Source organism: Malaclemys terrapin, chromosome 4, assembly GCF_027887155.1.
Source record: "Malaclemys terrapin pileata isolate rMalTer1 chromosome 4, rMalTer1.hap1, whole genome shotgun sequence".
NCBI classification, from domain to species: domain Eukaryota; kingdom Metazoa; phylum Chordata; order Testudines; family Emydidae; genus Malaclemys; species Malaclemys terrapin.
The window spans coordinates 89,868,073-89,886,857 of NC_071508.1; the positions used below are offsets into that span (position 1 = coordinate 89,868,073).

General features: G+C 42.8%; 1 protein-coding gene across 2 annotated transcripts in view; it reads left to right on the forward strand.

The window, feature by feature from the left end:
• Positions 1-7,329: 7,329 nt before the first annotated feature.
• TTBK2 (tau tubulin kinase 2) overlaps positions 7,330-18,785 on the forward strand; it is a 230,002-nt gene continuing 218,546 nt past the window's right edge. For both annotated transcript variants that reach the window (XM_054028672.1, XM_054028673.1), the window contains exon 1: positions 7,330-7,846. The gene's annotated coding sequence lies outside the window, so the exon portion shown is untranslated. The remainder of the gene's footprint in view (positions 7,847-18,785) is intronic.

The window sequence follows — 18,785 nt, forward strand, 5'->3', positions numbered from 1 at the left end:
TTTGATAGATGAACCTTTGGGCATTTGCTATAATTAATGGCATCTATCCTCTTGGCTCTCCACCTGAAGCTCTGATCCTCAGCACTTGACTTCCCTCTCCTTTCAATTTGTAGCCAAGTGAGCTCGTGAATATAGCATTAAGACATGACAAGGCATGTTTTATTAGTCTATTTCATGCCTTTGGCCACCAGAGACATTTATTAATCTTCAGCACATATACAGGTTTTCCATCTTTAAAGTGTTTTACAAACATTAACTAATAAAACATTCCCAGTTGTGCCTCAAGGTTGCTGTTATAGGACTACCACATCTTAGAACATTTAATACAAAAATAATGTAAATAGAATCTCTTGTTTTTGAGTACACCTTTCCTAACAAAGAGGGGAATGAGGAAAAATAGCAGAGGTGGTGATGGGATTTGTTTGTTTTTGGCACTCAGTTTGCAAGTCAAAAGATGCCTTGTTTTGTTGCCAGCCCTGCCAGCTCCTTTTGAGATTTGAAAGTCAAGCTAGATTCTCTTATTCCTAAACATCATAGCATGGACTAAAGATTAAGCAGGTCAAATGTTGTCCTCTGTTAAATCGGCGTAACTCGATTCTCTTCATATTATACCCTCGGTGACATTTGAGCAACCTCAGTACTGCCAATAGGTTTGCACAGGTGTAATTGATTTGGTACTTAGTAATCAATTTTGTTGATCATGCACAAACAGGAACAGAATCCAGCTCTCCCTCTCACTTAGCTGTGTTTATTGGCTTTGTAGCGCTAACAGGAGTAAAGTGCAGTTAAAAATTAGTTTTGTCACTAAAGTCAGCAGATGTGATAGAAGGAGCTGATCTACTGAATAAGAGGGTGTCTTTTTCAGAGAGTCAGTTTTCAGAGAAGTGCACTTTACATTTTTGGACTTCTCTTTGTAAAATAGTTGTATTCCTGGCAGTACCTGAGCATTTCCCTGCATGTATGCCCCACTTGGGTCTCACCTTGAATTTTAAGAGCTTTCCCTCCAAATGTCTTAAAGTTAAGTCCATTAATTTCATTCCTTTCTATATTGCTATATTTAGATGTCATCATGCTGTTTTCTGTTCTCCACCACTTTTGGCGGGAATTAGGGTAGGGGTAATGCCATGCTAGCACAATACAAAGAAATATCTGAAGGGCTCAAAGGCAGGATTCCCTTGTGAGATGTTGCTGTATGTTTAAATCCTTTTAGATTATGCAGCAAGGATGGTTCTCTGAATGATAGTCTACTGATCTACCAACATCCATATGTTGGTAGCTCACAATTAAGTTTGTGGCCTACATAATTCTCTCGGGGAAAAATGTGGGACACCAGTGTTAAGATCACCATTGTTGTTTCTGTTTGTTGTGTGTTTGCCTCTCCCTCTATCTTTCTTACTTGGGTTTGGCTCTTCTATCCAATCCTCCTTCCCAATGAGTTTTATCTTTGCAGGTGGCTATATCTGTAAAGTGCTTCCCTGCTTGAGCACAATTTTGTGGTGGTGGTGGTGACTAAGGGTTATTATGGAGAGAAAGTATGGCAGAAAGAAAAGCTACATTGGCTGAACACGTAACCCCACAAAGGCCTGCCCCTTGCATTCATCATAATAAACTACAGATGCTGAACCTAACAAAAATCGGTGCCTTGAAATCAGTCCACAAAGTTGGAAGTGCTGAGCTGATGACCACAGCCACCCAGTCTAGACAGGTAAAAAGATGCTTTTTTCAATGGTGCAAGCTTAACTTGATTGAAATTCCACTTAACAGCGAGGTAGGCACAGTTCAATGCCTTTAGCTTGATTTTAGTAGGTCAACCTGTGGAGAGACTGCACCCACTTCTTGCCTCTTTACTGGCCATGAAATGGAAACTCATTAGGCAGGAAATTCTGAAGTGGGAGCTGATGGGTGGGAAGGGAGTTTGTGGGGTTCCAAGCCTTCCTGATTGTAGATGGAGCTACACTGGCACCTGATGGAAGAAGAATGATCCAAGCTTCTATCTCTTTTCTTCTGTTTCCAGTACATTCCCCTCTCTGCCAATGTGGCACAGAGGAAAAAGAGGGAGAGAATATCACATCCATCCACTAGCGCAATTTTCTCTCACTTCTTGGAGCTCTCTAGCGAGGTTTGTGGGAGGGCTGGATGGTTGGGAGCACAAACCTTGTTCTTTTACCTCTTTCGTGTTCTGTATATGTGTACATACACACTTATTCTCTTAAGTCTGGCTGGCTGTGGGTATGTTTAGGGACACAGACTCCTTTCAGATGTTTATTGCCTTGTCTCAGTTCTCTTCCCTAGGCCATATCCCACCACACAAGATAATACAATGACACATCACAGGACATCAACACCCATAGTGACATACAACTACCAACACAGGTGAGCTCCACCTCCTTCTATTTTGATAGTCTTCATCCACTGGGTGATGCTATTATGAAACCCCCAACAATTGTGACAGTTCCCCTCCCTGTTGGAAAACTAGGCCACCTTCTCTCCTGGCTTAATTTCATTGACTTGTGAGGAATTACACCAGCAAAGATTTAGGCCACTGCCTATCTTTCCTCCCCAGGTGAAATTCTCCCCACCAAGCATCTAGGCAAGGGGTCGGCAACCTAAGCACCTGGTGGGCCGGGCCAGTTTATTTACCTGCTGACATGGCAGGTTCGGCCGATCACGGCCCCCACTGGCCGCGGTTCGCCGTTCCAGGCCAATAGGGGCGGTGGGAAGCCGCGGCCAGCACATCCCTCACCCGCACCGCTTCCCGCCGCCCCTATTGGCCTGGGACGGCGAACCGCAGCCAGTGGGGGCCGCGATTGGCCGAACCTGCCGTGTCAGCAGGTAAATAAACTGGCCCGGCCCGCCAGGTGCTTACCCTGGCGAGCCGTGTGCCAGAGGTTGCCAACCCCTGATCTCGGCCTTCGCTGAGCCAGAAGTGCAATTTGCTCTTTTTGTGCCAAGCAGAGTGAACTTGATATACAAGTTTTTATACAAAAACATGACATTTGAGGAATAATCTAGAATTAAAAATATAAACAAAACAATTCAGTGTTTTGGACAATGTTTTGGAACAATAAAACTGATATAATGGTTGTAGGAAGAAAAGACATTCCTAAATGTTTACAAGCAGAGGGGGAGTAAATTACAAATGTGCACAGTAAAATCCACTATAGTTTGCATAAATGTTCATAGCAGTAATAGACTCTGAGACCCGCAATACATCTGAAATTAGAATCTAGAAAGACAACTACAATCCTTCACTTAGGACAGAAGAATCCTATGCACTGCTACAGACTAGGGATCGAGTAGCTAGGCAGCAGTTTTGCAGAAAAGGATGTAGGGATTGCAGTTGACGAGAAGCTGGATTTGAGTTAACAGTGTGCCCTTGTTGCCAAAAAGGCTAACAGGATTTTGGGCTGTATAAGTAGAAGCATTGCCAGCAGATCGAGGGACGTGATCATTCCCCTCTATTTGGCATGGTGAAGCCTCATCTGGCGTACTGTGTCCAGTTTTGGACCCCAAATTACAAGAAGGATGTGGAAAAATTGGAAAGACAAAAATGATTAGGGGGCTGGAGCACATGACTTATGAGGAGAGGCTGAGGGAACTGGGATTATTTAGTTTGCAGAAGAGAAGAATGACGGTGGATTTGATATCTGCTTTCAACTACCTGAAAGGGGGTTATGGATCTAGACTGTTCTCAGTGGTAGCAGATGACAGAATGAGGAGTAATGGTCTCAAGTTGCAGTGGGGGAGGTTTAGGTTGGCTATTAGGAAAAACTTTTTCACTAGGAGGGTGGTGAAGTACTGGAATGGATTACCTAGGGAGGTGGTGCAATCTCCTTCCTTAGAGGTTTTTAAGGTCAGGCTTGACAAAGCCCTGGCTGGGATGATTTAGTTGGGGATTGGTCCTTCTTTGAGCAGGGGGTTGGACTAGATGACCTCCTGAGGTCCCTTCCAACCCCGATATTCTATGATTTTTGACTTCTTGCACAAATTAATAAATTGAGAAGTTTGTATCTAGTTTTTCTTGTTTTAGAATCTCTGTCAAATGTAAAATCAGTAGGTAGTAAAAGAAAGTTCAAATATGGATGAATAGCAGCATTGGAAACTGGATTATCTTTTCTTTGCATGGACTAGTACTAGTTAAGGTTAGGTAAAGTGACGTGATGAATTCACAGCCAAGTTAGAGTTAGCTAGAGTTAACTTGCTAACCAGTGGCTTGATATCTGTGCTACTGACTCCTTCACTGCAGCTTAAGATCCCCCTTTTCTGGCTCCTCCAGAACCTTCTCCTAAGGTTCTAGCTACACTTTTCCCCACATCTTCTGATCTATGTACACCCTGTCTGTAGCTCCACAAAGTTGTGAGACCTCCTCATCAACCTCCTCCTGGTGCTGGCCAAAATGTCCATGTAAAATACCAGGAGGAGGATGCTGGACGAGGGGGTGCTCTGCGACTATGGGGCCTACCTCTGTTCCTCTCTTAGCTCATGCATCCGGGCAGAGGTCCTCTGGGCCGCATCTGCTGGCTCCCTAGACACCTTTGAGGAGCAGTGGGTGTTGTTCAAGGTTCTTTGCTCAGTGTCTCTTTCCTGATTCCTGATTTTGTACCTGTGACACTCACTCCTGATCCTGTTATTCATTAGTTGTCCCCTGTAATTATTTGAACTCTGGGTCCCTCACCCTCAGGCTTCTCCTTCAGGCTGGGGGAGGGGCCTTCAGACACAGATTTCAATAGGTGCAGCTTAAGATCTTTCTGTTTAAACAACTCATCACTTCTGGCAAATAGATACAGAAGTGGCACTTATCTCAATTATCTTTGATTTATTAATTTCAAAGGCTGCATGACAAACTTGCATATGCAGCATACAATAACCAGACTAGGGCAGTAGTGCACATTGCTGTGACTGAACATCAGACTACATCTATGTTTTCACTGCAAAAAGAGGTACGTTTTTACATCAAGATAACTAAGTCGAATTACACTCTGCTATTCTAATCCTGGGCCCCGCATGGCTCTTTTTAAACACTTTAATCTTGACCTGCTACTTCAGTAGCTTGGGCATCTCTTGAGCAATCCATTTATTGATTTCAGTGTCTATTTTTCTGGAGGACTAGTAGACCAACATATTTACTCACTCTATTCTAAACCCAGTTTTAAACTTTAGAACAATTTTCAACTGGAATTTTCAAAACAAGTCCATTTATCTTCCTTCTCTTTAAGGGATTTAGGAGACCTAGGTTCTACTTTCAAGTCTCCTGCAATCTGAAACACTACTCAAGTCACTTAAACCATTCAGTTTTCCCACCTGTAGAATGGGGATCATACTGACCTAGCATTCAGGAGAGTTGTGAGGCTAAATTAATGTATGTAAAGTGTTTTGAAATCCTTCCTATAGAACAGTGTGAAGTATTATTGTTAAAGACACAACTTATTTGACCACACAATTGCCAATTGCTGTATGAGGTAGTGAGTGCTATCAGTCTCTGTGCTTCAGTAATGTCATGTAAATATAAATAAAAATACAAATGTGTAGAGGAAAATTAAATATACAAAAATTAAATATAAAAATCCCCCTCCCCCCCCCAGCAGAATTTTTCACTCTGCTATTATTGATTTTACGTGGAGGTGTGCAAGTACTGTAGTGATGGGTGGCAATATAAAACCCTCAGATAGAAAGGTTAGAATCTCTAAACTGAGTAGCATATGTGCACCATATAGTATAGATATGAATAGTGTGCATGGGGGAGTAAGTGGGATTGATCCTGGAAATGAATGGAAGTAATTTTGGAAAGACTACTATATATATTTTTGGGAGGAATTTGGAGAGAAATTGGTGGTTTGACATCCGAGAAGAGGTAAGAAGCAGGTGACTCCAGCCTCCCTATATGGGGGGGGGTGGGCACAATCTAAAGGGGAGCATATGTGACCCCCCCCGTCTCTTCTGTCCAGCACCACCACCCCTCCGTGCCCAGCTAGGGGCCGCCACGCTGCCTCTGCCCCACCAGAGTTACCTGCGGGGCTGTGTGGGGGTGGGAGACTGTCCTTCTCCCAGGCTGGGGAGGTGGTCGCAGCAGGAGCGGGCCACCCCTTCTGCTCTCTGCCCAGGCCTGGCTGCTGGACACAGGAGCTGAGCAAGCCAGAACCATGCAGGGGGGGGGAGGGGGGAGAAAGAAGGGATACTGGCTTGCTTGGCCCTTGTCCCTGACTCAGTCGCCTCCCAGCCAGGCTCTCTCAGGCAGCTGCTGTGCTGCACAGAGCAGCGACCCAGAGCAGCCAGCGCGAAAAGCGGCTGCTCCCGGGATCCCGCCCCTTTCACTCCATGCCTGGGCCTGGTTGCCAGGGAGAGTGGCATAGGGTGCCCGGGGGCAAACGCAGTGGGAGAAGGACAGAGCCCCTCTCTCTTCCCCTCTCTCCCTCACCCTCGGGCATGCCAGGCAGCACACTTGACCCTGCATGTCCCTCCCCGCCTCACCTATGGAACTTTCTATGATAAGGATAAGGGCTCATTGGTGCTGGAAAGATGGAGCCTTCTTCGAGGCTGGGCCAAAAATACAGACGGAACTCCTATAGGAGCGAAGAACTGTCACAAACTTCACCAGAGAGTGCAAGGTGGCACTCTTCTTGAACCTTCCTTTTACTATACACACACAGCAGCCTGTAGCTAGAGAAAACAAACCCTAACCCCCACTCCGGCAGACGCAGGTGGAGATGGAGAATAAACTACATGTAACACCTGGAAGTCACGTCTCTTAGAGCCTGTCTTCACGGTAGTGTCAGCACGAAGCATCATTCGACGGTTGCACCTAACCCCACTCCTGTGCACCCACACGCACCTCTAGCAGAGGTTACACTCAGCTCGCCGGCTGCTCGGGGAGTGCAGGCTGGAGCTGGAGTGCTGCTGAGGGTGGAGCTAGCAATGCAGTGGGGACGCAGTTACTCTGCTGCTCCACTGTTGTTTTGCTGCTGCTCTCACTCGAGCGAGGGGAACCAGAGCCCGGGCTGCAGAGGCGAGATGCTCCAAATGCATCCCGGGAAGGCGCTTGGACGCTGCGGTGATGAGTGCAGAATGTGACCCTGCACGGAACAGAGGGCACCTCACTCCGCCTGGGTAAGTCACAGGAAATCAGTTGTCCCGGCTCCTAGCCCTGGGCTTTAACTATCATCTCCCGCCTCCTTTAACAGCGCAGGAGAAGAAACGTCTCTCGGCCACCCACCGCTTCCGCAGCGGCAGCCGGGAAACTACAATACCCAGAAAGCATTTCTGCCATGCGCATGCGTGCAGACCATTGTGACTCTGTTAACTGGTTACCGCTGCTCTCAAGCAAACCTGAAGACAGCGGTATTTCCAAGGCACGTCCTCCTTTCATCATCAGTGATAATCCTGTCAGCCAATCGGCGGGCGAGAAGCTCGGTAGCCGTCAAATCAGCGTCCAGCATGACTGCAGATGGGCGGTGCTCTCAGAGACGGCAGGCTAGTTAGCGCTCGGAGCGGGGGGAGTTTATTGCGACGGTAGCGAGACCAGTCGGGTCCAGCGGGCACTGCAGCAGGCATGGGAGAGGCGGCAGAGAAGGGGTTAACCCTGCTGGGGTGGGGCACGGGCCCCGCAGTACCCCATTAGCACTCCTTGCCCCTCGGCACTAGTCACCCCTTCCGGCGGGCTCCCTCCCAGGCCGGCAGTCACCATAGAGACCGCACGCGATGGGCAGCCGGCTGAGCCGGGCCCCGCGGCGCTAGCCCTGACTGCAGCTGAGGGGCCGCAGGGGCGCTCTCTCCGCAGGCGTTAACCCGGCCCCCGCCGTCTGACTCGCCCCGTCGGGGAGGAGCCGCCGCCGGCTCGGCCACGTTCCAGGTGAGAGCCACCCGCGAGGCTCAGGTGGTCTAGACCTGCCCCCCGCCGGGCCCCGCCGCCTTACTATTGTGTTGTTGTTATTTATGGCTGGTCCTTTGTCTCCACGCGGGGCACTGGGGACGGGGGCCTAGGGCGGGCGGGATGCCAGGGGAGCTAGAAATATCCAGGCATTCTTCGCCGGCGCGTCCCTTAGCGGATGGCGACTGGGGCCGGAAAGCGAGTGGGACCATTCGGGATTGGTGGCGCCGGAGCTAGGGGAGAAGTGTAATTTGTGTCTGCCCGTTAACGGGTAATAACCAGCGACATAAGGGTGATGAGCGCTAAGGAGCAAGGGAGGAACCTTCCGGGCTACAGTAAGATAAGATCCCGTTGCTAGATAATTCCCCGATTGGTGGCAGACGGACTACCAGTGACAGATGGGTTTTGCTGCATAAAAGCACTTTGGGTCGGTCGGATGAGAGGTGCTGTTCAATGCTGGAATCCAGCAGTCTTACTCTCCACCTTGGCTTTTCTACTCTGAAGTTAAATTTATAGGCACATGATTATGCTTTTTAGTTTCTCTTACTAGAAGAGGATACACAATATTATTAGCAGATATTTGTCACTTGATGTTGAAACAGCAAAGTTTATAATAGATTTTTGTTTTCTTTTCTTATACACACGTCCATATCATATTTGTATATTATATACATGTATGGGCAAGGATGGATGGAGAATCTGTCTGGTGTCTGTCACATTAAGCACTGGAGACATTAACAGCAGTTGCATCAATATATGAATACAGATATGAGACATGCCTCGGTAGGCCATAGTTGTAACAAATAAACAAATCTAATATGGGAAGGGCCTTTTAAAAATACGATTTTATCCACCACTGGTAGTATTTAAGGATGTAAGAGAATATATTATTTCTGAATGTATAGAATGAGGGTTGAAAACTGTGTTACAGCATCCTTGCACTTCTGTTATCACGAGAGCAAAAGCAGTGAGAGGACAAAGATTGGTATGGAATTTCTAACCTTGACGGTATATGCTGTGGAAATAAGAAACACTCTTTAGTGTAGACAGGGATGGACTTACAAATTCTGATCAACTATTGTATGTCAATTAGAAGAACAAAAGAAGTGGCATGGTTATAGCTTAACATCTTCTATGCAATGCATAGTATTTATGCTGAAGGTATTTATGCTGAAGGTGAAAGGGAATGTGTGAAATGGATTATAGTGAAGACATTTCTTATGCAGACAATGTACATGGAGAAACAGTATTTAAAATTAACAAGCTGCTTTTATTTTAAGTGAGAGAAATTTATTAAGTGCCATGATACATTTGTTGCTATATACATTTTTTAATATTAAGAAATGAGGTCCTGTAAAAACCTCAGAACGAGTGGAGATTCTGAAGTTGAGCGGTGAAGTTGCAGTATCAGAATAATAATTTAAAGCCAATAAGATATATTGATTATTGGGGTGGGGGATGCAAAGAACATTGTACTGCTTATTGGTTAGTTAGTACCTCTTAAATATAGTTAGCATTGAAATGAATGAATGAATTCTATGTTGCAGATCTGCCAAAAGCTTAGTTTTTGTTATAAATCCTCTGTAGGCAATGCTGTCTCTTTGTTGGGGTGTATCTGGATGTGTGTTAATTCATTTTTGCTACAATAATTGAGAGAACAAGAGGTTAAAGGTGATATGATCCTGCAAATTTTTTTGTGTCCGTAGTAGCATTGACTCTCAACAGTGAAATGTGGGACAAATGTATTCAATATTCTGGGTAGCTCAGTACAGAATCTTTTCACCTCTTGACAATGACTTCTCAGGATTATACAGTGAAATGTCCTAGTAATGTATTTGAGTAAGCAAAGTACTAAGTCTTAAAGTTAAAGTATTATTCTAGAGGTAGTCTTGTTAACATCAGTTTGATTTGTAAAGGATGAGCAAAGTGATTTGTGATGTGTATAAAAAAGTGACTATGTACTTTTTGCTAATGCTTTTTATTTGGCTTTCATAAAGTTATTTTTGGCACAGTATATCTAAATACTGTGTTACAATGGAAATGTATTATTAGCTTTCTTCAGAAAACATTTCCATTTTTATTTTGATTTGCTTCAGATCTGCTACTGTGTACTTGGTAGCCACTGTGTCTTGAACCTCTTTGTGGTATTTTGGAAGCAATAGGGGATTAGGCAGAGAAATTCAGATTGATGGAAAATGTGTGAGAGTGGAAGCCCATGAGACATTAATCAGGTCTGATGGAGTTATATAGTACTGCATGTTGCATTTTCTGTTAAATTGCGAACACTGCAGTTTTCAGGCCACCAAGGGTTATGCAAAAAGAACAGGAGTACTTGTGGCACCTTAGAGACTAACAAATTTATTAGAGCATAAGCTTTCGTGGACTACAGCCCACTTCTTCGGATGCATATCGTAGGGTTATATGTATACTAAAATAAAAGTTGGATTGTTTTCTAAAAGGAATACACTTTTCCTTATCCATAACCATATTTTAACTTTTATAGCAAGCAAATTATAGAGAGCCCCAAGACAGCCAATTATTTTTATTATTGTATATACAATATTAAACATCAATTTGGAATGTGCAAAGTACAGTATAAGACAATCAACAATATTCTTTTTATATCTCCTGTTAAACTAAGACTTGATCCTACTGTAAGAATACACTGACAATTCTAAAGCTGGTGTTCTATATAGTTTCTGTGTATTCCCATTTTCTGCATCATTGTCACCTTCTGCTCTTTTAAACCACTATTTAAAACTGTAGAATCTGGCTAAAGGGGCAGAGAGACAGCTGCCTATTCAATTTAAGACAATACTATTCTTTGCAATCTCAGAGGAATGCCTGGTATATGGGCCAGCTAGCCACTATTCCCCCTCCCCTTCCCAACTCTTGAAACACCCTCTCCTCCAGTGACAGATAAACCAGGAACCTAACAGATCATTCAGAATTTATCATGTTTAATAGACAATGTACTAATCATACAAGAGTTAAAGTTTGCAGAATCAGATTATTACAGATTGCACAATAAAATATCCAAGAACTGTAGATTATGATTTGGTTAAAAATGACTTGTCATCAACCAGATAATGTATTTATTTCTTCTTGGCATTAGTAGTGAAAGAGATTTGTTCATCAGATTAAAATGAAATATATATATTTACCTCTTTTTGACTTGTTAGAATATTAACATAGGAATTAAATTTCTGATTTATCTTTCATATTTTTTTTTAATCTATTGCATTTCACTCAGTTTAGAAAGTGAAACTAGACAGGATAATTTAAATTCTTACACACCCACCCTGTTCTTTATTGGTTGGACTGTGTATGCTACAGGACAACATTTAACAAAGGTCTTCATTGAAAATCTTGAACACCACATAATGTAAATAGTTTTTTAAAAACAAAATTTAGGCCTAGACAGGTTTTTACACCATGCCTTGTGATGCCCCAACATATCCCTTCTCTCAAAACATCACCCAACCTTTTACTTGGTCTAAGTTTATAATCAAACCCTACTGTTTTTTTTTTTTTTGTTTGTTTTTTATAAATTGTCTTTTGATATATGTATACATTTTCCATTTGACAGCTTCTTCCACCCCGTTTATTAAAAATTTGTGGTATGTGCTGAACTCCATTACACTTTTCATCCTGAGCTAGGTATGGAGTGTGGTATGCTCATAAGAGAACACAATACATATTATGACAGAGCTGGATGAAACTTTGTTGTGGGTTGAGTTTAAAAAACCTCAGAGAGGGTGATGGGTTTGAATGCACACATCAGTTAGCATAACTGTAGGGAGAAGTTAATCACAAATCCCCAACTAAAAAGGAGTTTTAGGCTAGGTGGGTTGAGGGGCTTTTGCTTGAGTATTGTTTTGGGGTAGTGTGTGTGCGGGAGGAAAGGTTTAAGAGGTTTGGGACTATAAGCTAAGAAACTATTCTTGTGTTTCTGGTTCCTCCTGCATTTGGAGAAGTAGGACTTTGCACATTACTTGTAAATAAATAAGATTGCATCAAAGAAAATATGGGACTCTATTGTCAATTTCTGCCCCCAATTAGAACATTCCCATGGCCTTGGACTTTGATGAGCTGCTACAGTTCAAAAGGGACAACACCACTAATGATATTTGATGTTTGGATCTCCTATTCTCACATTATGTCTGGTTCTGAATAATAAGATCTGGAATCGCAGAAGGGTGGATGCCAGAGAATGATATAACTTATCCAGGGTAGTTGGATTGTTCTGGGTCTTAAACGTGGATATCATTACTTTTTTTTTGTTTTTGTTTTAAATAACCTCCTCTACCTTTTAAATAGTATTGGTGACTTTTGTGAGGAGTTTGTCTATTTATTATATTTAATATATCCTCTTAGATGTGAAACTGTTTATTGATATGATTGTCACCACAGAATCACATGACCTTGTTTGCCTTGTGATAGTCTTCTCCTGAGCATGTTCTCTCTGCAGTAGAAATTCAGTTCATGCCAGTTTTGGCATCCTCCTTTCTGCATAATGCTTTCAAAAGGGTGAAAAATTTGTTAAGATTACTTGTGATTTTTGCTGGTGGAGCACTCATTGCTATAGGTAACTTCAGAAATTATAAAATGCTGTACTACTATTAGGGTTGTGTCATCATTATGCAAACTTTTTTTTAAACTGATTCACTATCCCATAAAAGCTACCTTAGATTTTTTTAAATTTACAAATGAAAAAAACTCTGTTCAGTCACTCTTGTTTTGACTTAATTTTTTTTTTTTTATTGCTTTTAGCCTTTTTACTTTGACTTTTAAAATATATTGTCGTTATACGTAGGGCCTTACCAAATCCATGACCATGGAAAACGCGTCATGGACTGTGCGATCTTGTCTCCCCCTGTGAAGTCTGGTCTTTTGTGTGCTTTTACCCTATACTATATAGCTTTCATGGGGGAAATCAGTGTTTCTCAAATTGGGGGTCCTGACCCAAAAGAGAGTTGGGTGAGGGGGGCTGGGTCACAAAACTATTTTAGCGGGATCGTGATATTGCAACCGTTACTTCTGCGCTGCCTTAAGAGCTGGGCAGCTAGAGAGTGGCGGCTGTTGGCTTGGCACCGAGCTCTGAAGGCAGCACTCTGCCAGCAGCAGTGCAGAAGTAAGGCTGGCAATACCATACCATGCCATTCTTACTTCTGCACTGCTGGTGGTGGCAGCACAATACAATACAATACACACTTTAAAATGTAGTATGAATATTTAATATTTATTGTTTATTTTCTAAATATAGATTGCATGAAAGGCTGTAATGACTTTGAGGAAACTCTTCCTGTCTGTTAGATTAATAATGGGAATAGGTTTGTTTGTGTGTTTTATTTGGCAGCTCAGCTGGTGAAAAAGAGCATCTCTGCTTAGACCAGGACTCTTCTATTATGTAAGAAATTGTGTGACATGACTTCGTTGGCATTTTGAACAGTATGTTTGCAATATACAAATTGAACTACTGAGAAGGTCACCAAAAGACTTGCATATCTTTTGGTCATCTAACAGCTTGACTATTAGGTATACTGTTGTGGTCTAGGAGCAGTATTGTGACAAATTAAATTTACATGGGAAGATTATTATTTGATTACTAGTGCTACTTTGTAGTCAACTTTTGATGATGGATACAGACTCTTCACCCATCTCATCCTAAACACTTTCTCACTATTCATTCATATATTTTTTAAAAAGGCCAGAAGGAGACCATTGTGATCATCTAGTTTGAGCTGCATAAAGCAAGTCATGGGACTTCCCTGAATTAATTCTTGCTTCAGGTCCAATAACTGTGGTTGAACTAGAATATATCTTTTAGAAAAACATCTGATCTTGATTTTAAAAATTTCCAGTGATGGAGAATCCACCATAACCCTTAGCAAGTTGTTCCAATGGTTAATTACCCTCACTGTTAAAATTATTTGCATCTTGTTTGTAGTCCTGACTTTGTCTATCTTCAACTTCCAGGCATTGGATCTTGTTATACCTTATGTCTGCTATGTAAAGAGGTGGGCCTAGAATCTGGGGCTTTGAGGACCCTTGGTCACTGACACTCCCTTGTCACCACCAGCAGAGACCGATGAAGCAGCACCTCGCTAATCTTGAAAGGTCGGGTCATAGAGGAAGTCCTGTCAGTACATCCAAGGCCTAGAGTGCCTGATTGGCTTGCACTCATGACTTAAGCTAGGAAGTGACCTGGTTGGATTGTCCAAACAACTGAGCAGACTTCCTATTGCTGCCACATTGGACCCCACTCTTTGCTTGTCTCCTGTGATCTGCATCCAGTCCTGTTCTTGGTTCCTCCTGCCTTACTCCAGCACCCAATCCCAGTTCCTGCCTTACTGCTGCTCCTTGACTCATATCTGGTTCCTGCTGCTATGCTTCACTTTTGACCATCAGCTCTGAAATCTGACTCTGACCCTGGCTTGATTCTTGACTCTGACTCCAGCTCTGACCTCTTGGTTTGACTCCTGATGCTGACTCTTGCTCTGATTGTTAGACAAGACTGCCTATATCCTGGTTCCAAACATGCTAAATTGAAGAGCCCTCCATCATTACATTTCGATTCCCCATTTAAGAACATACAGTTTGTAGTCAAGTCACGGCTTAATTTTCTCTTTAAACTAAATAGATTGAGCTCCTTGAGTCTCTCACTATAAGGCATGTCTTCAATTCTTTAAACATTCTCATGGCTCTTTTGAATCCTCTCCAATTTTTCAACATCCTTCTTGGAGTGTGGACACCAGAACTAGACATAGTATTACAGCAGCGGTCGCACCAGTGCCAAACAAAGAAGTAATATAACGGGGTGGCCCCTCTCATTCTCTGCCTATCAGACTGGGGGGGGGGGGAGGGCTCAGGGTTTCTGCCCTGCAGGGTGGTGGGACTAGGAGCTTCTGACAGAGATGACTAGTGCCTGTTGAGAGTGGGGGGACACAATTTAAAGGTTTGTCGTCCCCCCCAACAGCTTGAGTTATGCCCCCCCCCCAGGAATGCCCCCCCTCTGATCCTCAGCGGCCCTCCCTGCAGTTCCCAAGTGCTAGCTCCATGGGGAGGCAGCCACAAACAGCCGGGAGCTGCGGGAAGGGGCTACTGCTTTAGCTCTGTGGAGAGAGGCAGCAGCAAAAGCAGAGGCTCTCCCTGGAACTCCCAGCTCTCTGCCACTGCCTCGCCCCACTGCTGCAACTCCCAGCTTGCCTGCTCCAGCAGCTGCCATGCAGGGAGGGAGCCCTGTGGCACCATGTGATCGAGTGGGGCAAGCAAACCCTGGCAAAAATTTGGTGGGTATATGACCCCCCCCCCCCCATGCCCCACCTCTGCTTAGCAGAGAAGGGGGACTGGGGACTTCAGCCCTGTGGGGCATGTCTGCTGAGTCTTGGGGCTTTCAGAGCCCCATGGGGTGTGTCTGCTGGGGCACAGAGTTTCAGCAGGAGCAGGGCAGAGGGCAGAAGCCCCAAACCCCCGCAGGTGTCTCCCATGCGGCCGAAGCCCTGAGGACCACCCCCCGCCTCACCCTGACAGGCTGCCCTGGCTCTCAAACTTCTGAAGATTGTCATGTGCATCTCAGAGGGTCAGTAAGTTTGGCCACCCCTATAATATAACTTCATATTCCTCTGTTAATACATGGTAACAGGATGCTCTGCTCCTTTAAGGACCTGGGGCCAGCTAGCACTGTTCAGTTATCAGACTCAGCTGGGAAGTGTTCAGGTTATGCCCGGGAAGGACTGAAAGCTCACTTGGCAAGGAAACTGTAGGAGGCAGTTTGGCTTCTGTGACTGGCCCTGGAGCAGAGGGAGAGGTGTAGAGTGAAGTGACTCTGGGCCCCTTCAGATTCTGTTGGTCAAGGGTTTTTGTGTATTTTTATTTATTTTTTTAATAAACCACGTCCTCCCAATCTTTGGAGATGGCACAAATGTAAGTTATTAAGTAAAATTTTAAATATCATAGGGCAAAGGACTGATCTGTATAGGACCCCACTAGAAACAAACCCACTTGATGATTCCACATTTACAGTTACATTTTGAGACCTATTGTTAGCCAGTTTTGAATCTGTTTAATATTCACCATGTTAATTTTGAATCATGTTAGTTTCTTATTCAAATGCCTTATGTGGAGTCTAAGTATATTGCATCAAGACTATACTTTTATCAACCAAACTCATAATCTCATCAAGAAGATCACATGTTATGTTGACAAGATCTATTTTACATAATCTTGTGTTGATTGGCATTCACTAAATTACCCTCTTTTTTTAATTCTTTGTTAATCAAGGCTGGTATCAACTGTTCCATTATTTAGCCAGAAATTGTCAGTCTGACAGACCTATAATTACTTTGGTCATCTTGTTGACACTTTTGAACTAGTAAGACAGCGTTAGCTTTTTTCAAGTCCTCTGGAATTTCTCTGATGTTCCAAGTCTTATTAAAAATCAGGCCAGCTCTTTTTAAAACTCTTGGATGCAAATTATCCGGACTTACTGATATTTCATTATCAGCAAGATATTTTTCAATCATCATCATGTGGTATGATGTGGTAGCTTTTTCCCCAAAACAGACCAGAAATATTTATTGAACTCTTCTACCTTTTCTGCATTATTATCAACAGTTCTACCATTTCAAGCTTATTATTGACCAATACTATTGCTAGTGTTCCTTTTTTCCTGATATACATATGATTCCTTTTTATTGTCATTAATTCTGCTGACCATAGGTTTTTTTTTTCTGTGCTGCTTTGATCAGTGTCCTATAGTTGACCTCCAAAAAGCAGCCTTTTTCTCACTGATAATCTTTTAGCAAAGTTATGTAGATATGATCTGCTATCTTGCATCTGTTTATTTTTTAAAGACTGAATTGTTCATTAAATAAACTATTGCTAGTAAAAAAAATTGCATTGAAGGATGGGTTTATTGATAATTATCTTGTCAACTACTGCAATATATCTAAGCTTCACTATCTGAGTGTGAGTAAAGTTATTAAAGAGCTGGTAGCAAACTGATTTCAGCAGCGCCTCTCTTCTGCTTTGGCTAGTATTTATCAGACCAGGTTATGATATGGGGATAGAATTGGAAGGTATCTCCTTAATCTCATGGACAGAGGACAAATTTAATTGTTGATACTAGATGTATGTGTCTTCAATATCATTAGTCACATGTTGCTGTTGATTTGCCTTCAAGAGACCTATCAGGAATGGGATGAGTTGCACAAAGCTGGCTTTCCTGGTTTCTTTTGATTAGGTAACCTAAAATCACGATGGGCTCCTCCTTCTCCCCAAGATCTCTGACCTTTGGTGTCACTCAGAGTTCAGTTCTCTCACATTCTCTATTCTGTATAGGTCTGAATATCAAGGGAGATCATGAGAATGTGTGGACTTCAGTAAGTTGATACCCAGTTCCAGATCTCATCTTCATCAGACATAGCCAGCACTAATACTTGGATGTTCCAGTGGCTGAATGAGAGAAGTATGAGAATGAAAAATAGTTGGCTCAAGCTCAAGGATGGAAGCATTGCTGGATGAAAGGAACTAGCTTTGAGGGACTAGCAAGAGCTCTTGCCTCATCTTCTATAGAGGGTATTTATTTGCTTTCCTGTGGTTAAGGTGATGAGAAGACCTGGGTAATCATCTTAAATCCTTGGCATTCAAATAGAAGCTGTAGTCAGGAATGCATTTTACCTTTTTCAGCCTTTTTTGCATCTCGTTCTTTGGATCCAGATGTAGCCACAGCGATCCATGTCTTTATTGCCTCCATGCTGAACTGCTGCAACATACTGCTTCTGGTAGCCAAGTCACAGACCATGCAGCAATGGCAGATGGTCCATCATGAAAAGGCTCATTTGTGCAATGTAAACTGATGAGCACCTCACATCTTTTTTGTGTATACCAGCTCCCCATCCAGTTCCAGATCTTCTTTGAGGTGTCCTTATATTACTGTAATGTTTTCAATCAGTTGTAGTCAGGCTTTCTTAGAAACTGTTTCTTACTCCAGGGTTCACTCTGACATTTTAGATCCTAGATGTTCTTAGTTGAAGTCCTCAATTGTGGAATTCCTTACCAAAGAAGGCCAGGTTGAGCCTGGATCTTACCACCTTGAAATACAAAGCAAGATGCATCTATTTGTTCCCTCAATAATGATGGCTACAGAATAGCTGATGTGGTCCATCGAGGAGACAAAGCAAGAACATTTCACAGAAGAAAGTGATATGAGTGATGGAGATTAGTTTTCTTTCAGATGACAATGATACTTGTGAATACAACCTCTAAATGCCACTGAAGTGGCTGCATTAAAAATGCCAACTGTGGATACTGTCTTTAAGACTCATTAAAAAAAAAATGGTTTGTATATATTACTTTTGCATTCTCTTAGGCTGCAAGTTAGGGATGGTATGGTGTTGGTTTATATTTGACCCCGATTAACCTGTCCAGTCTCTACCAGAGACCATTACATATGCTTCCTTTATATCTGAATGCCATGGAGGAAAATTATTTTTCTTCTCAGTCTTAGGGTAGCAGTTATGCAGAAGCCCCTGCACCCACTGGCTGATTACGTACATGAATGTGATGAGTGACCTTCCATATTTTGATTGTTGTTGGTAGCCCTTTGCTTGTTCTGGGTGATTTTTTTTTTTTTTTTTTTTTAAGTTCACATAATATGCCTTCAGTCACTTGTGTTTAAATGCATTTTCTTGAGTTCTTCAGTTTGACAGAATTTTTTGAAGTCATTCTCTCATTTGGCTACTGTCTAGATTTTTTTTTTTTTTTTTTTTTTTAATGACGAGTGTTCTGTGGATGCCTTATCTACAAAATTCCCTCTTTTGGACTATAATTTGATTTATTTTCAGATTTCTTTTTATAAAAGTACTTCCCCAATACTAAGGACAATTAAACTTCAAAAAGCTCAATCTTAATTCTTTTA